Source organism: Monodelphis domestica, chromosome 3 (assembly GCF_027887165.1).
Source record: "Monodelphis domestica isolate mMonDom1 chromosome 3, mMonDom1.pri, whole genome shotgun sequence".
NCBI classification, from domain to species: Eukaryota; Metazoa; Chordata; class Mammalia; order Didelphimorphia; family Didelphidae; genus Monodelphis; species Monodelphis domestica.
Window position 1 is genome coordinate 234,527,124 of NC_077229.1, and position 18,048 is coordinate 234,545,171.

Below are 18,048 nucleotides of genomic sequence, written 5' to 3' on the forward strand. Positions count from 1 at the left end.
TACTCTCAGTTTTCCAAGTCATTCTCTAGGAATAACTGCTGTAAAATACTTGCCAATTTGCATCGATAGGTGGATTTTCTTCATGAGAGGTTCTCTATGCTAATGAAATCTTGGATCTAAGATCAGGAAAAAGGACTATAGTATATTGTACTAAATTAATTTTTTAATAGACAAACACTTGTCAAATGCTGGGAAGACAAATACAAAATTAACATCATGCAACATATTCTATTGCACATATTCACAGATAAACAAATATAGAATCAATAAAAATATATGCAAAATGATTGGGGAATAACAATTGTGGTATTTAAGAAAGGTATCTTTAAAATTTTTTTTATTTTAAAAATATTTTTTCATGTTTACATATTTCATTTTCTTTCCCTCCCCTCTTAACTCCTCACTCCTGGATCCAATAAGCACTTCTACTGGGTTATACAAATGTTATCAATTATACCTATTTTTACATTATTCATTTTTTCAATAGAGCAATATTTAAAAAACCAAAACCCCAAATCATAAATCCATATAAACAAATGATAAGTCATTTGTTTTTCTTCTGTGTTTCTACTCCCACAGTTCTTTCAATGTGGACAGCATTCTTTCTCATCTGTTTCACTATCTGTGTATAATGTTCTCTTGGTTCTGCTCATTTCACTCTGCATCATTTCCTGGAGGTCATTCCAGTTCACATGGAATTCCTCCAGTTCATCATTCCTTTCAGCAAAATACTATCCCATCACCATCATATACCACAATTTGTTCAGCCATTCCCCAATCAAAGGACACCCCCTCATTTTCCAATTTTTGTCATCACAAAAAGTGGCGAGGAATATTTTTGTACAAATATTTTTCATTGTTATCTCTTTGAGGTACAAACCCAGTATTGCTAGGTCAAAGGGATGCAGTCTTTTAAAGCCCCTTGGGAATAATTCCAAATTGCCTTCCAGAATGGTTGGATCAATTCACATTTCTACCATCAGTGCTTTAGAGTCCCAGTTTTACTGCACCCCCCCCCTCCAACTTTTATTATTTTCCTTTTCTGTCATATTGGCCAATGTGCTAGGTGTGAGGTGGTACCTCAGGGTTGTTTTGATTTGCATCCCTATGAGATACAGAATACTTTTTCATGTGCTTATTGATAGTTTTGATTTCTTTATCTGAAAACTGCCTATTCATGTCCCTTGCCCATTTGTCAATTGGGGAATGGCTTGATTTTTTTGTACAATTGACTTTAGCTCCTTATTGAGAAATTAGACCTTTGTCAGAGGTTTTTGTTATAACATTTTCCCCTAATTTGGTTGCATTGGTTTTGTTTGTACAATATTTTAATTTAATGTAATCAAAATTATTCATTTTACATTTTGTAATGTTCTCTATCTCTTTCTTAGTCTTAAGTTCTTTCCTTTAAGGAAACATCTCTTGTGAGATTTGTACTTAAGTTGAGAGGGTTAGTGCTGGCAAAGAGAAGGGTAACCTCATTCATTCTTTTTTTTCCCCCAGACTATTCTTCCCCCCCCCATTATAGGTAGAAACAATTTTTTTAATAAGTATTTTCTGATCTTTTGTAATTTGAGTTATTCCCTTCCCTTACTTCCTAGTCCCCTCCTCATATGGTAATCAATCTTATAAAGGTTATTCCAGTGTTTTCATGCAAAGCAAATTTTCATATTCCTCATATCATGAAAAAAGGAATATATCACACATGCAAGAAAAACTCATGAAGGAAATGAGAAATGCTATAGTTCAATATGCATTGATATTCTGACAGTTCCTCTATGGCTGTGGATAGCTTTTCAATGAGTCCCTTAGTTTTGTCTTGGATCCTTGCATTGCTAATAATAGTTTTGTCCTTCACAATTAATTTTTATACAATATTTCTGTTAATGTCTACATGATTCTCCTGGTTCTGCTCACTTCACTTTGCATAAATTCATAAAGCCTTTCCAGGTTTTCCAAGATTTTCCAAATCATTCTGTTTGTAGTTTATTATGGAACAGTAATACTCCATCACAATCATATACAACTTGATCACCCATTCCCCAACTTATGAACATCCTTTTGGTTTCTAATTTTGTTCCCCTTTTCAATTTCCAAGATGGTTTCCTGGTCTAAATCTTTTACTCTTTAATTGCTGGTGAACTTTAAGTTCAAAGAGAAGTGATTTTTCCATGTGTGGATGACTATATGATATAAAAAAGAAACAGGCTCAAGGGTTTTATTATATCCTTATTTTGTAATCCTTGTACACCCAAATCAGTGGGATTTTTTTTTTGTTAAAACCCTTACCTTCCATCTTAGAATCAATACTGTGTATTGTCTCCAAGGCAGAAGAGTGGTAAGGGCTAGGCAATGGGAGTCAAGTGACTTGCCCAGGGTCACACAGTTAGGAAGTGGCTGAGGTCAGATTTGAACCTAGGACCTCCCATCTCTAGGCCTGGCTCTCAATCCACTGAGCTACCCAGTTGCCCCCGGGAATTTTATTTAGAAAAAGACACTTAGTTGTGAGCTTATCTGGACTTTTTTAGAGGTGGAAATATTTCCTTATGCTTGAATTTAGTATGATAATCTGTTCACATATCACAAGACAATTTTAATCTTTAAAAAGCTTAATATTCTGACAATGTGTGTTAGTTTGTCACTATCAAAAGACTGGGATGCACACTCAAGAATATACAAATCCCTAATAGAAACTTATGAGATATGTGTGATCAAGACCTTGAATCAGAATACCAGGCAAAATGATGAAAGTTAAAAATGGATATTAACTAAGGTCAGAGACATGGTCAGAAGCAGTAAGTGAGTAGTTAGTCATTCTCCAGAGAATCCAAGTTTAGGATCACACATTAAAACAAAAATTGAACTAGGATATGTCCAAGAGATCAGAATACCAGGATAATACAGGTAAGCAGCTTTAGAATGAACAAAAGTTCACTGGATTTTTGCTTCTCCTTGGAGAGTCCTGTGATGTATGGGGTGGGAGCTTTACTCCCTTTGAAAATGATATAGTTAGAAGGTCATTTTACCCTTTTCAGTCTAAAGCCCACACATGGACACCAAAGCTTGTAGGTTACTGATAGTGATAGGAAAGCTAGCCCTGGCCCTTAATTTCCATGAACCAAAATCCCACCTTTTTTTGGAAATCTTTCCCAGTTCCTCCTAATTTAAGATCTTCCTCTATTAATTGTTTCCTATCTATCCTATATATAGTTTGCTTTCTATATATTTGTTTTCATGTTGTCTCTGCCATGAGATTTCCATCTTCTTGAGGCCAGGAACTGTCTTTAGCCTCAGCACTTAGTGCAGAAGCTAGCACACAGTAGGCACTTAATAAATGTTCATTGATTGGCAAGGTACTGAGTGATGTCTTAGCTATGGCTTCATTCTCTGTCTCAGGTCTGGAGTCATTAAACAATTTCAGCTATTCTACTTTTATTATGTGGAAAGGAAACTAAAATAAATTCTGGACTTTCTGACAATGTGTTGGAACAAGCAACAGTGGGAATATTAGAGAGAGAAGAAAGTGACAAGACTGACAGTTGGTGGGGAAGGGGCAACTTGGAGTGGCAGTTGGTTTTGTGACTAGGACTTCCTTCCTGGTGTTGGGAGTGGGAGGAGCTTTGGCTTCCCAGTCTGGATAGAGTTCCTCTACTTTCTTCAGCCTGAAAAGGCAGATCCAACCAGTTCTGAAGGTCAGAAGCTTGTTGTCTACTGCTATGATTTTGAAGTTAAGTAAACAGGAATAAGAAAAACCCTCAACCAGCCTGTGAGGCCTGGCTCCGGCTCCAAATCTGAGAAAGACTCCAACCTTATTTAGAGACATCCCTTTTCCCTTTTCCCTGATACTTCTACAATCCAAACTGGTTATTAAAATTTATCTTATTTGAATATCGCAGTCAGATAAGTGGATTATCTTTTCTGGGGCATAGAGAGAGCTGAACCTCAGTTCAATCATGCAATTATAAACGTTCTTTATCAGATCCCTGCTGAGTGACCAAATTCTGGGGAAAGGCTTGTACCTCAGGAGGGTCCATATTTACCTGCTCTGGGGCAACTTCGGCAGCAATCCAGAAAGAAGATATCCCCATAGGCTATCCTAAGTGGTGTTATATTTAAAAGAGTATATGGCGTAAACTGTAATAATTAAAATAGTGGAAGATATAAATTATGATAGATATGAGAGTGGGTGAGTAAATTTGACTGCAGAAATTATGTTTCCACTACAGTGTCTTATTTTTAAATCAATATATAAGGTTGTCGCCAGGGAAATATTCCCAATTATTCAATATACCCAAGTCAACTGGGTTTTATAGAGATTTTAATTAATAATACAATAAGTAATTAAAGAAAAGAGAGAAAAAGGAAATAAGTATGAAGGGCCTTAAGCCAACATGGCCTAGACCTGAGTCTTAAGAGAGAGAGATCAGTCAGTCAGTCTTTTATCACTCACCACAAGGGCTGTCTAAGCAAGGATTCTAGTGACACCAGGCCAGCTCCATCTCAGCTGACTTCATCAGAGAGAGTTCTAGCCAGAGTCTTCCTCAAAGAGCCTTCCAGCCAGAGACTGTTTCAAAGGTCCTCTCTCAAGAGCCTCCAGAGGGACAGAGTCCCCTCAGAGGAGCTCTAGCGAGACCTCCTTAGAGATTGTCCTCCAAGAGCTTCCCTTCTCCAGAGCCTCTCTCAAGAGATTCTCCCCAAGTGATCCTCATCCAAGCTTCAAAAGGATTCTCTTCTCAAGAGATTCTGCTTTTTCTTATATAGGGGGTTTTCTCCTTACATCTACCAATCACTGTAAATGTTTTCCAAAGGACAACCCATTCTAAAAACACTGCTGGGTCAACTTAATCCCTTTAGTAAGTTTGAATCAGAAAAAACACTGCTGGGTAGACTAATCCCCTCAGTAAATCTGAACCAGAGAAAACACAGCTGAGTCGACTAATCCCCTCAAGAGAAAACCTCTGAATAAGTTTTCACCTCTTTGCTCCTGGCAAGTTTACAAGTTGCCAGACCTTTATAGGTACCTAGCATCCCATTGTATCAATTCTAAAAACAGGCATGGCTCAAAGAACTCCCTGCCTCATCATAAGCATGGGTCCAAGTACTTTCATTGTTTAGCAAGGAGTTTTCTCCCCTAAAGCAGTCTTAAGTACGGGTGGAGTAGAGGTCCTCCCATTTCTGATCCTGGTGAGTTCTCACAGTCAAAATGGGGAATGTTCCCAGTAGGGAATTGTTCCAATTGAGAATTCCCCATTGGGGAATATTTTTAACATTCACAAGTCTGAGAAATTTCAAGATTTATGGTGGCTCATTTCTCAGCACCCAATTTTGGTTAAAAATAGCCTCTCAACAGGGGCATCTCTTACCTTTGCCTCACCAGCAGCCATATTCCCTCTCTCCCTTTAACTCCTCCATTCCCTGCTACAATCCTTCCTCATCCCCTGTTTTTCATATCCACTCATTCTTTCCCTATAAATATTACAATTATCAGTGACAAACAACTCTGGAGATGGAAGCTGTGACATTTAGCAAATTACACAATATGGCAGCATAGCTTTGCTTATACTGTGCAGCTTTGAACTAACTCAACAGGGATTATTTGTCTTTGTACTTTCCTGTCATAGACTGGTGGTATTGCTAGATATATGCATATCTTTGTGAATAAATGAATCAAAAACATTTATTAAGTGCTTTCTGTGTACTGTATGGTGTGTGTAGTCCCCAGAAAGGAGTGACTTCTGTATCAAAATATTAAAAGTGTAGTTGAATATATTAACCATGTACCAAACTGTATATTCTTAGCATTTTTAAGTACCCTGAGTCTATGAATGTTAGCCAGAGTATAGAGACTAGACAATAGACATAGAAAATTTTATTAATTCATTTTTTTCTATGATAATTAGTAAACATGGAGAACCTACTTTGCTTCTTTGTGCCATATTAGCCTTGATAAGTGAAGAAAAAACCAGGTAGATCCTATTGATGAGGCAGTTATAGATTTTGATGGCAGATGAGTTTTTGAAGGCCTAAATATTTTGAAAACTTTTGGGGTACCCTGAATAAGCTATCCCTCAGTTATTTCCTGTGTGATCTGGTGAGCAAACCAGGTATCTTCTGCTATCACCTCCTTCTTTCCCCCTCTCATACAGAGGAGTAGCTCCCTTTTGCCAAGGAAAACTCCTCTACATGCAGAAGGATTCCCAATCAATCCCAACTTCTCTATCAGATTGCCTTCTACTCATCATTTTCCAACTTATCTTCAGTCTCTCCCAGTCTATTATCTGCTTCAAAATGAATTTTGTGCCACTGGACCCAGGCTTCCAAAGCCGAGAGAGTGGGATTGTCTCTGTGCACCGACTTTTCCACTTAAATCTCTTTCACGCACAAGTATCTTTGTGCACACATGCACAAAGACAATCGTCATTCTCGGCTTCCGAGAGACTCCTACTACTATTGCCTGTAACTGCCTATAAATATGTCCATTTCCTCCATTCTGATTAAACTTTCATTTTGATCCATTCATCCCCTCTAGCTATCATCCCATATCTTTTTTCCTCTTTGGGGCTAAATTCTTTTAGAAAGAAATCTACAATAGGTACCCTTGCTTCTTTTCCTCTTACTTTCTTAACTCAGCAATCTGGCTTCCAAATTGATCATGTTCTCTACATATTTTAGATATAATTTATCTGAGAAACTGTCTATAAAATTCCCCTCTCCCCCAACTTATTGCTTTCTTTTTCTTTTTATCTTGGCTATATTTGTGTTATTTGTAAAGAAAACCAAAAAACTTTTCAATTGAATGTATTCTGAATTATCCATTTTACATTTCACAATGCTTTCTAACTCTTGTTTGTAAAAGACTGTCTGCCCTTTGATCCAGCCATAGTACTGCTGGGTTTGTACCCCAAAGAGATAATAAGGAAAAAGACTTGTACAAGAATATTCATAGCTGCAGTCTTTCTGGTGGTCAAAAATTGGAAAATGAGGGGATGCCCTTCAATTGGGGAATGGCTGAACAAATTATGGTATATGTTGGTGATGGAATACTATTGTGCCTAAAAGGAATAATAAAGTGGAGGAATTCCATGGAGTCTGGAACAACCTCCAGGAAGTGATGCAGAGTGAAAGGAGGAGAACCAGAAAATCATTATACACAGAGACTGATACACTGTGGTACAATCGAAGGTAATGGACTTTTCCATTAGGGACAATGCAGTGATCCTGAACAATCTGCAGGGATCTAAAAAACACTATCCACAAGCAGAGGATATAAACTATGGGAGTAAAAACACCGAGGAAAAGCAACTGCTTGAATACAGGGGTGGAGGGGATATGACTGAGGAGAGACTCTAAATGAACACTCCAATGCAAATACCAACAACAAGGAAATGGGTTCAAGTCAAGAACACATGTGATACCCAGTGGAATCATGCGTCAGCTATGGGAGAGGTGGGGGTGGGGAGGGAAAATAAAATGATTTTTGTTTCCAATGAATAATGTTTGGAAATGACCAAATAAATAATGTTTATTAAAAAAAGCTAAAAAAATGTAGAGTGCATGAAAGGAAGTGATGGGACCATATTGTGAAAGGTTTTAAATGCAAAAATATATATATATATATACATATATATATATATGTATATATTTCTACGAGTAATAGGAAGTCACTGAATTTCCTTGACATTGTCAGACATGTACTTTAGAAATACAGCAGTCTTCCCTCTTCTGTGATGTCACTTCCCTAGGTTTCAGTTACCCTTGGTCAACCATAAACTCTGAAGTCCACCCTGCTCTCCACTTGTTAGTTCTTCTGTTTTCTTTTTTACTTTTTGTTACTTTCACTTTATATTTTAGGGTTCTTTTTGGTGGTGGTGTGGTGGTGGAGGAGGCCACAGAGTGCTCAGCTGAGGGGTAGGAGCACTCTGAGGAAGTCTATCCATAGGAGGTCATCAGGTATTCCCTTATGTCCATGGTTTCAGTCATCCACAACAGGTCTTGAAGTAGATCACCTGCAGATACAGGACCTATTGTATACATTTTGCAGCTGTATGGACAATGAGTGGAAGAGAGTTGGGTGAAGGAGTGGAGGATGAGGAGCAATGAGGGCTTAGATGTGCACTCTGAGAGAAGAGGACAAACTTGTGAGAGTGGAAGCAGAATCGACAAGATTGGGTGTAGAGAATGAGGGAGATGGAAGAATGGAAGATTCAGGGTTTGTATATCTATGTGTCTAGAAGGATGGAGCTATCTTTCAGTTGGCAATCAATAAAAAATTTATAAAGGATGAGTACTTTAATCCTTATCCTAGATTTAATCTTGGTACTTTCTGGGCTTTAAATAGCTTCTTCCAAAAAATTAAATGTTCTTAGGTTAATCTTAACCTTGATAGTGTTAATCCTTGTACTTGAAATCAAACATAGATATGGAATATTTTAATTTTTGTGCTTTTCTGGTCACCACTGGATTCTAGTTTTTAAAAATTTTATAATATTAAAAAAAACTTGCCTTTGGATAGCAAAATGTTAAAAAAAATCATCCCAAAAATCCATACAGGAATCAATTTCAGACATCTGAATCACAGAAGAAGCCTTTCTTTTTTTTTTGAGAAGTACTAAAATTCACTTTTGAGGGCATGTCTTAAAGATAATGACAAGAAAATGAAAGTTGGAGAGGTGATTAATATAAACTCATGAAAGCTACCAGTTGCAAACCTTAATTATGCAACTGGTAAAGGTGATGATAGGGAAGAGAACAATATTTATTAAGTGCCTACTATGTGCCAGGCACTGTGCCAAATGCTTTACAAATATCTTAGTCTATCCTCAGCTTCTACAATTATGCCCATTTTCTTTTTGTAGAGGGAACTGAAGTAAACAGAGGTTAATTAATTTGTTTAGAATCACACTGATAATAAGTGTCTCAGACTAGATATGAAATCAGGTCCCCCTGATTCCAGGCCCCAAAGAAGCATCTATAAATCATAAACTAAAATCAGCTAGCTACTTTTAAAAATAACCCTTACTTTCCTTCTTAGAATCAGAATACTGTATTGGTTCCAAGGCAGAAGAGCAGTAAGTGCTAGGCAATGGGGACTAAGTGACTTGCCCAAGGTCACACAGCTAGGAAGTATCTGAGGTCTGATTTGAATCTAGGATTTCCTGTCTCTAGGCCTGACTCAATCCACTGAGTCACTTAGCTGCCCCCACCTAGCTACTTTTATTGGAAAATGATGTTCCTAGTACTCTCCCTCCCTGCCTTCTGCTAAATACCAGTTTTCCAAAATAATAACCACCTTAAAAATGTTTGCAGAATGAATAAATAAAAGAGCAGAAATGGTAAATTCTGCAAACATGAAACTAAAGACATAAAAATAATCTACTGTTGAATTGAGCATCTGGGTTTAAAACTAGGTCTTTCCTAACCAAACAAAAAATCCTTTAGAAGGTAATTTACAAGAAGACTAAATCAATAGTCTCGTGTATCACAAATATTATTTATTCATGTTTAGGCAAATGAGCATGAACCGGTAGAAAGAGCAATGATGCTATGTTATAAATCCTCAAAGTAGTCATCAAAAGTTGGATTTTCAGAATAACTTTACTGTCAATAAACTATCATTTTAAATATTTAATGCACAAGATAAAATGTCATTTTAGAGATTGGATTAGTAACAAAATGTGGATAACGTTTGTCAGCTTCATTTTGGAACATAGAATCATTCTGACAGGGAGCGCCAGAAGAAGTGGCAGTTTTGCCTTTTGATTTGGTCCAGTCTGTGACTTCCAGATGTAATACTTGAATTTTGTATCTGTTATCTATGAGCCATGGTACATTTCAGTGATCTGAAAGAGATTTCTGCCAGTGTGGTCCTCAGTTCTGTTAAGTTGTTAAGTCATTTTTCAATTGCGTCTGACTCTTTGTGACCCCATTTGGGGTTTTCTTGGCAAAGATACTGGAATCATTTGCCACTTCTCTCTCCATATAATTTCACAGATGAAGAAATCAAGGTATACAGGGTGCAGTGACTTGCCTAGTGTCACACAGATAATAAGTGCCAGATTTGAACATAGGAAGATGAGTTTTCCTGAATCCAAGCCTAGTGCTCTCTCCACTGTGTTACCTAATTGTCCTCAGCTACTGAGAAGTCCTCAATACAGTGGGACATTGGTGTGGGTCTGGGCTTGTAACAGGAATGGATGATGGCTCGATTTCCAAGTCTATTGCTAGCTAATCCTGTGGAATAGCTTGAAGGGCATCAGAAGTGTTGACTGCTGGGAGCAGGGAGTTTATGTCAGAACTCCATTACTGCTTCCCTCAGCTGCTTTTTTAAACAGTCAGTTGGTAGGCGGAGTGTTTCTTTGTACAGCATTTGTATGTTTCCTCCCCAATAGGTTGTGATCTTGAAAGCAGGGACGGTCTTTTATCTTTCTTTTATATTTCCAACTCAGCATTGTGCCTGGCACCTAACAGGCACTTAATAACTGGTTATTGACTGAGAAAAAGTCTTAATCCATTCCATAAAGACCCAAGCACTGCCCCTGTCCTCCCTGCCCCAGTCTCACTGTAATCTGAATGACCAGGATGGCTCTTTAGCCTCTTTCTAGTAAGGTGGACTCAGACTACTGAAGAGGACAGGCCTTCCCTTTCCCTTTCTCTTTCTTAGCGCCTGACTGAGCTATGCTCTCCCAGAAGTCACTAGGCACCCATATCCCTTCAGCCATTGCCTAAGCATCACCCCTAAAAAGCCCTGGGCAATACTTTAGTGGTGCCCCCCAACTCAGGCAATGCCCCAGCCAGTGTCCTAAGAATGTCCCCAGAAATTGCCCTACATTGCCCAAAGATTGTCCCCAGTATTAACCCTTTCATTACCTAGTCACTAGCCCCCAGTAGCAATCTTCATTTCCCTGGGCATCTCCATCTAAGCAACTTCTCTGAGAAGTCAGCTTAATCCTTACAGAAATGATAGACCCAGGTTTATTTTAAATGTAGGGAGTTCCTGAAAAGTAGTAGAGGGTATGGAAGTTGTATCTTCCTCCCCAAAAGATTTCCTCCTGGTGCCTTTGATTCCAAGCTATTCCCTAACAAAAGAAATTCTCTACCCCAGACCCAATAGATGGTCATCTAGCTTCTGCTTCAAGACCTCAGCTAAGAGCAACACTCTGGAGAAGTCTCACTCTGGGAGAGCTCATACTTAGGGAAAGCTCTCATTCTTAGATTGTTTACCCTATGCCAAGCCCAAAAGCTTGGCTCTGGGTAGACCCATTATAGGAAGCCTGACATCTGGAAGTGGCAGCCTAACCCTGCCTGATGGACTGTGAGCAGGGCAAGGGGAATGCGACTCCTGTCCTGCTGCTACCCTGGCTCTTACTCTAGCCCAGACCCAACTATGACTATGAACCTACAGATGAGCTGGGCACTTGACTCTTTGGGTTCAGGTCTCTAGGCTTCTAGACGGCCAGATTCTGGGAGCCAGGAGCAGGTGGCAACCTTCTGGGGGTCTGGAGGTCCTGGAGGAAAGACATAGATCAGAGATTTCAAATTGAACATCTTCAAGATATTCAATTTCAATTGACTCATTTTATGGCTGAGGTAAATCAAACTTAGATTGGTGAATTGACTTGACCTGAGTCACGCAGGATCATGGATTGCAGTATAGGGGAGAGGCCACTGCACTTGGAGTGAGGAACACCTGGGTTCAAATTTCCTTTCAGAAGCAAACTAATAAAATGCTTGACTATGAGCAAGTTACTTCACTTCTAAGAGCCTTATTTCTAGATCAATAATCTTAAAGAGCTGAATTGTGCCCCTGCCTTCCCTCTGTTGATTATGTTGGGTGGTAAAAATCAGGAGGCAGAAACTACTTTAAGTTAATGAAAAGTTTATTGACTGTCATAGACAGTAGCCTGATACATGCATGTAATCTGGATACATGTATGTAGATAGCCTTTGAGAAGAGACTACAAAATTCCCCTAAATTGCTCAAATTTTTATATCCTTGATCAAATAACTCTGGTTTCTTCCCTTTGCCAAACATTGTTCCCCAGTTGACATAATATTGACACAAGTCGTTTTTTATTATCTGAAAGACTTTCTGTTTTGGGGAACATCAGATGTCTTCTGTTATGCAACCCTGCAGTTTATCGGCAACTTTATTGCCTCCTTTTTCTGTTTCCAAACTTTGTGGCTTGGCACGAATTATTTTCCTTATTTCAGCATTCTTTTAGAGTCATACACAAAATTTTACCCCTTCATTTATCTTCGGTTTTTGCTATATAGAGCTTTTTTGAACATAGTTGTTCCTATGTTTCTCTCTCTTAGATTGTGGTTTTGGTGAGTGCAGATAGTCTTTTGCTTTGCTTTTCATGCTTTGGCTCTTACATAGTGCCTCACACATAGTAGGCGCTTAATAAATATTTATTGATTGACAAGGAGTCCTATCTCCTTGTTCACTTCCTCCTCCATCTGCGCCTACATCTGGAAGACTGGCAAGGGAAGGAACAAAACTGAAGATTTTAAAAAGCAAAACAAGATAAAATATTCCCAAGTGCAAAAGCATTTAATGTTGCCAATAGATAGGGGGAAAGTACAGGGAAATGAGAGCAAAGGAGAATATTTTGCTAGAAATAGAAAAAAAAATCAAAGAGAAAATGAGAGAAATCCATATATAAATATGTGTGTGTATATATATATATATATGTACATATATATATATATATATATATATATGCGGTCATGGTGATAAGAGAAGGTTAAGAAAGAATAAAGGCATTAACCAGGGTTGTCAGAGTGTGGGAGAAGAGAACAGAGGTGGTAGGCTTAAAAGAAAGAAGACAGATTAAGAGGCTGTCAAAAGAGAAAGTACAGATAATGGAACATATTATAGCATTGTTTTAGGAGCCAGAAAAATCAGAGAGATGAAAGTATGGAAGTTAAAGCTGGGTTAGCAATCGCAAGGATGAAGAAACAAATTGATTAAAAGATCTCACAGTTCCAGAAATGAACAGAATGATCAAGTTAATACTTTCCCAAGGTCTTAGAGCCTCATTCATTATGGCATGGAGGTGTCAACAGATTCTCGAGGATTCTGCTCTAAAAACTCTGGGAAGTTCCACAAAATTAGAAGACATTTTAAACATGGATCCCAGCAATAGATTGTACTAATCTGTCTTCTCATAATCATCATAGTTCAGTTCAGAAAGTCTCATCACCAGAAAGTCAGCCACCAGGTGGTAATTTTTTTTAACTCCCAGAAACTCTTGGATCCTGCATTGAAATATTTTTCATTGAATACTTAGAGATCATTTTGCTGAGTGAGTCTGCAAGTGAATTTCATGGATACTGATATCCACTGTGGATAGTTCTGTTTATTTTAAATTGTTCTGCTATTTAATCTCAGGAAAACAAAGGTTCAGGCGCTGGGAAGGGTGGTGGGTTTTTTTTGTTTGTTTGTTTTGTTTGTTTTTTTTTTTTGGTCAGAAATTAGTTAGTGTAGGGTTCAGCCCATAAGCACTCACTGAAACTTATTGACTTACTCCTTCTACTAAGGATGTATCAACATACCAAAGAGGAGAGAAGATTTGATGAATAGCCTAAAATCTTTATACCCAAGTCACACTAGTATAGGTTTCCCCCCTTACAGTTTAATAGTCACACTCCCATTCTTAACTTTAGTGCCTGCCTGTGGGTAAAGGTATTTTGTTAAGGATGAAAACCTTCAAATTGATGCACAATGTTTCACAATGAAATGGTTTACATATTTCTGTTTCTCACTATACTGTATATCTATCGATAAGGTCACAATGACTTATATGCTCATAGATTGCCTCTTTATGCATCTTAGGAAGAGAGGGACAGGTTAGGAGCAAATGGGAAAATACTCGGGGGATTGTGACCGCTTCTCTTTTTGGTCAGAAAGCTGCCACAGAACAGACTACTTTTGGCTTTATAGTTCCATCTATTAAAATAATAAAGAAATAATTAGCCTTTAGTCCTTTGCCTTTCTTTGTAATTTCTAGTATCTTCACCACTGTATTGGCAGTAGATGCTTTGATGCTTTCTTCATTGATCTCTAGGTAAGATGTGGGCAAAGCCTTGGATAAATACAAAGCTTTGAGCATAGATGTTCCAGAAAAGTTAGCTTTATATTCATTGGATCCATTAGACATTCCCAAATTGTAGAGGACAAGTTCCAAGTCATAGGTCTCTTCTATTTTTATTTTGGGGAGTAAAAATGTCTTTTCATAATATTCCATCAAGGAATTGTTGCTTCTGACATTGTCCAGGTTATAATCTTTCAAACATAAGCTCTTGGAAAAGCATCAAGGCATTATCAGGAACTCTCAAGTTCATATCCCTCTACTGACAGTACTTGAGTGACCCTAGACAGTAGTGTGGTACAATAGAAAAGTGGTTCTGGAATCAAAGGACTTGATTCAAATTCCATCTCAAGTGCTTACTGTATGTGTGACCTTAGACAAATCACTTAATCTCTTTGAGATATGGTTTTCTCACCTATAAGAAGAAGGTGGTTAGACTTGATAACTTTTGAGTTCCCTTCTATTTTTTAATTTCAATTAAAAAATTTTTAAACCCTTACCTTCCATCTTGGAATCAATACTGTGTATTGGTTCCAAGGCAGAAGAAAGGTAAGTGCTAGGCAATGAGGGTTAAGTGATTTTCCCAGGGTCACACAGCTAGGAAGTATCTGAGGTCAAATTTGAACCCAGGACCTCCCATCTCTGGGCCTGACTCTAAATCCACTGAGCCACCCAACTGCCTCTTGAGTTTCCTTCTAGCTTTGGTGTACTATATAGTGAACTACCCATTTTACAAAGGAGGAAACTCATCACAGACAGATGCAAGAATCTCACCATAGATGTGCAACTATTAAGAGATAGAGTCAGAACTCAATTAATTTCATCAAACATTCATTAAGTATGTATTTTGTTTCAAATTCTTTCCTATTTTCATACAAAAACAAAAAATAGCCCCTGCCATTGGAAAGTTTCCATTCTTTTTGGAGGAGGGTTGGAGGGACGTAAGTTTTTTTCCTTCCAAGTTTAGCATAGAGGCAATGCATTCTGCAGAAGAAGGAGCACTAAGTTTTGAGTCAGAAGACCTGGGTTCAGATCTTTGCTCTGCTATTTAATATCTGTGTGACTTGGGGCAAATGACTTAATCTATATGAGCCTCAGTTACTCAACTAAAAAATTAGACTAGTTGGTCTCTAGGGTTCCTTTGAACTCTTTGATAAAGTTCTTCTTTCCCTTTGTCTGCTACTATCTGTACCTCTTCATGTCATAGGTGAAATAAAGCATTTGTTGACAAGATCACGGATTGTACTGAATTTGCTTTAACCAGCTCAATGACCAGCACTGTTACTATGAGCTAAATCCAGAGATGTGGAAATGCTTGTCACAAAGAATCCTTATAATGGGATTTTATCTGGTTCTAGGAGAGCTTGCTTGCTAAACAAATTAATATTATAAGCAAAGAAAATATACTCCCACTTGAGTTGAAACCCTAAGAAGCAAGATTTATATTCAAACAATAAATATGCTAAATATAAACCATACCATACCAAATTTTAGGGCTAGAGGAGACCCTAGAGACCATCAGGCCCATCATTCCCATTTTACCCATGGAGAACCTGAAGCCCAGAGCTGAGGAGTAAAGGGGCCCTCATCTGTTTGGCAGGTAGGTGGTAGAGTGGGTAAGATGAAAGACATGAGTTTAAAGTTGGCCCTAGACATTTACTAGCTGTGCAAGTCAAGTAACCCTTTTTACCTCAGTTTCATCATCTGTAAAATAAGCTGGAGAAGGAAATGACAAAGCACTCCAGTATCTTTGACAAGAAAACCCCCAAAAGGGCCAGGAATAGTCAGCCATGACTGAATAATTTATGATGGCTAAAACATTTATGAGATTGATAAGGCACATCTCTGACCCACCTTTTCCTGTCAATAACATTGTATTGTCAATATACTTGAAAATCATGACTTTGTTTTAGAAAAATATTCCATCTTTAACACTTTTCATTTGTTAATTCTGGCTGATAACACTTTCTTCATGATCCATCCATCCCCAATTACCTTTCAATAAAGGAAAAGCAGTCAATTTGGCCTTTATGACACATATACAAGCAATTCTGCCTTCTGCTGATTTAGTGTGCCCATGAAACTGTTACTACTGCTTCTTCATAACATTGTTGCTATTACTGTCAGTAGCTGCCATCTATTTGGGCCTCATATAGTCATTGGCTCTTGCTTCTGTTGCTGCCACCATTACTGCATCACTTTTAGTCAAATTGCTCAGCCAAGGCTATCCACTTTCAAAATGAAGAGAACAAACCCAAATAAAATCACCTAAAACTAAGTGCTACTCCCATTCGGATGCAATCTCTGTGCTTGTCTTCCAAGAAGAATCAATATATCAATGAATTATTTTTTTGAATCATGCTCCTCATGCTTATGCTTGCCATTATAACCAAATATTCCCTAAACTATGATCCTCAGGCTAGCTAAAATTAGAAATTCATTGTGACTTTCATCTGTGTGCAAAATCTGTTGGAACGAGGCAAATGATTGGTTCAGGAAAGATCCCAAGGATAAGGCTTCTCTTTATTTATTGTACAGCTGCCTTGTCTAGGTTCTGATCCATGATGCCCAGTGTCCTTACATAGATTTCTAACTCCTTGTATTATATTTGCTTCCATGTCCTGCTGGCCAGTCAATTTTTCTTTTTGTTCCAGTTCAGCTCCTTCCAAGCTCCTAGTTCTGCCTTGCTTCTAGATTGCACTGATCATGGAACACGACTTCATCTCTTTCTTATTGGGGCACCTTAAATAATTCTGGTCCAGTCTGACTGACTTGTTTCTACCTGACTGACTCCTGAGGACTACTTTTTCCTCTAGACTTTAGCAGGCCTTCTCTTGGCTAATATAACCTGCAATAAACAACAACTTGCTATGCTTTTGGTTTACTCTAACACTAATAGATCTCTAAGAGGATAAGCATACTTAATCATTCATCCAAATATCATTTGAATACCATTAGGTGGCCTCAGCAGTACACAGAGTAGTTGACTCCTATTTAGTATAATTTTAGTGATGAGGAGAAGTTGCTGTTGCCCTTAAAGTATGACACTCATTTCAACCCTTTCCACCCACCTGTCACCCCTTGGCATGTGTCTATAACTCCACAGTTAGCACTTCATTCCTTTAGATTTGGATAATACATTAAAACAACTCTTGGCATGGGTAGTTCATCTCAGCCACAAATGACAAGTTTTCATTTTTCACTGCCATCTTCTCTTTGCTGAGCTCATTTAAACTATGTTAACTTTTCTATTATGAAGGGATATAAAAAGAATCAATAGTCTCCACCACAATTTTCCAGGGTCCTATATCCAAATACAAGGTGGCTAGGTGGGACAGTGCATACTGTGCCAGGACTAGAGTCAGAAAGACCTGAATTCAGATCTGACCTCAGATACTTTCTAGTTGTGTGACTCTGGGCAAGTCATTTATTCCCATTGGTCTCAGTTTAAAATGATCTGGAGACAAAAATGACCAACCACTTAGAATGCCAAGAAAATCTCCAAAAGGGGTCACAAAGAGTTGGACACAACTGAAACAGACTAAACAGCAACACTGACAATAAATCCAGATAGCAGTCATAGTTGTGAGGAACATGCTTACGTTTTGTAAAACTAGGGGGAAAATTCTGCTTTTTCTTCACAGCAACACTATTAATCAAAGTTTTATTGTCACCATTCTTAGTCACTTCTTGATTTTTCTCTTTTCTTCCTCATCTCAATCTATAGAGATGTGCGGAACAAGGACAATGAGAAATCTTTGCCAGGACAAAGAACAATGATATAATCTTAGCTGTAATTTAGGTATAATAGAAAACTGAGTCTAAGAATAATTTACCTCAAGACAAAAATGTATTTTTAAAGAAGAAAATAAGAATCAGATGAATTCTTTAAAGAAGAAACAGCAGCCAGAGCTATTTAGTCTGAAGCCATGATTTGGAATTCACAAGTAGCATC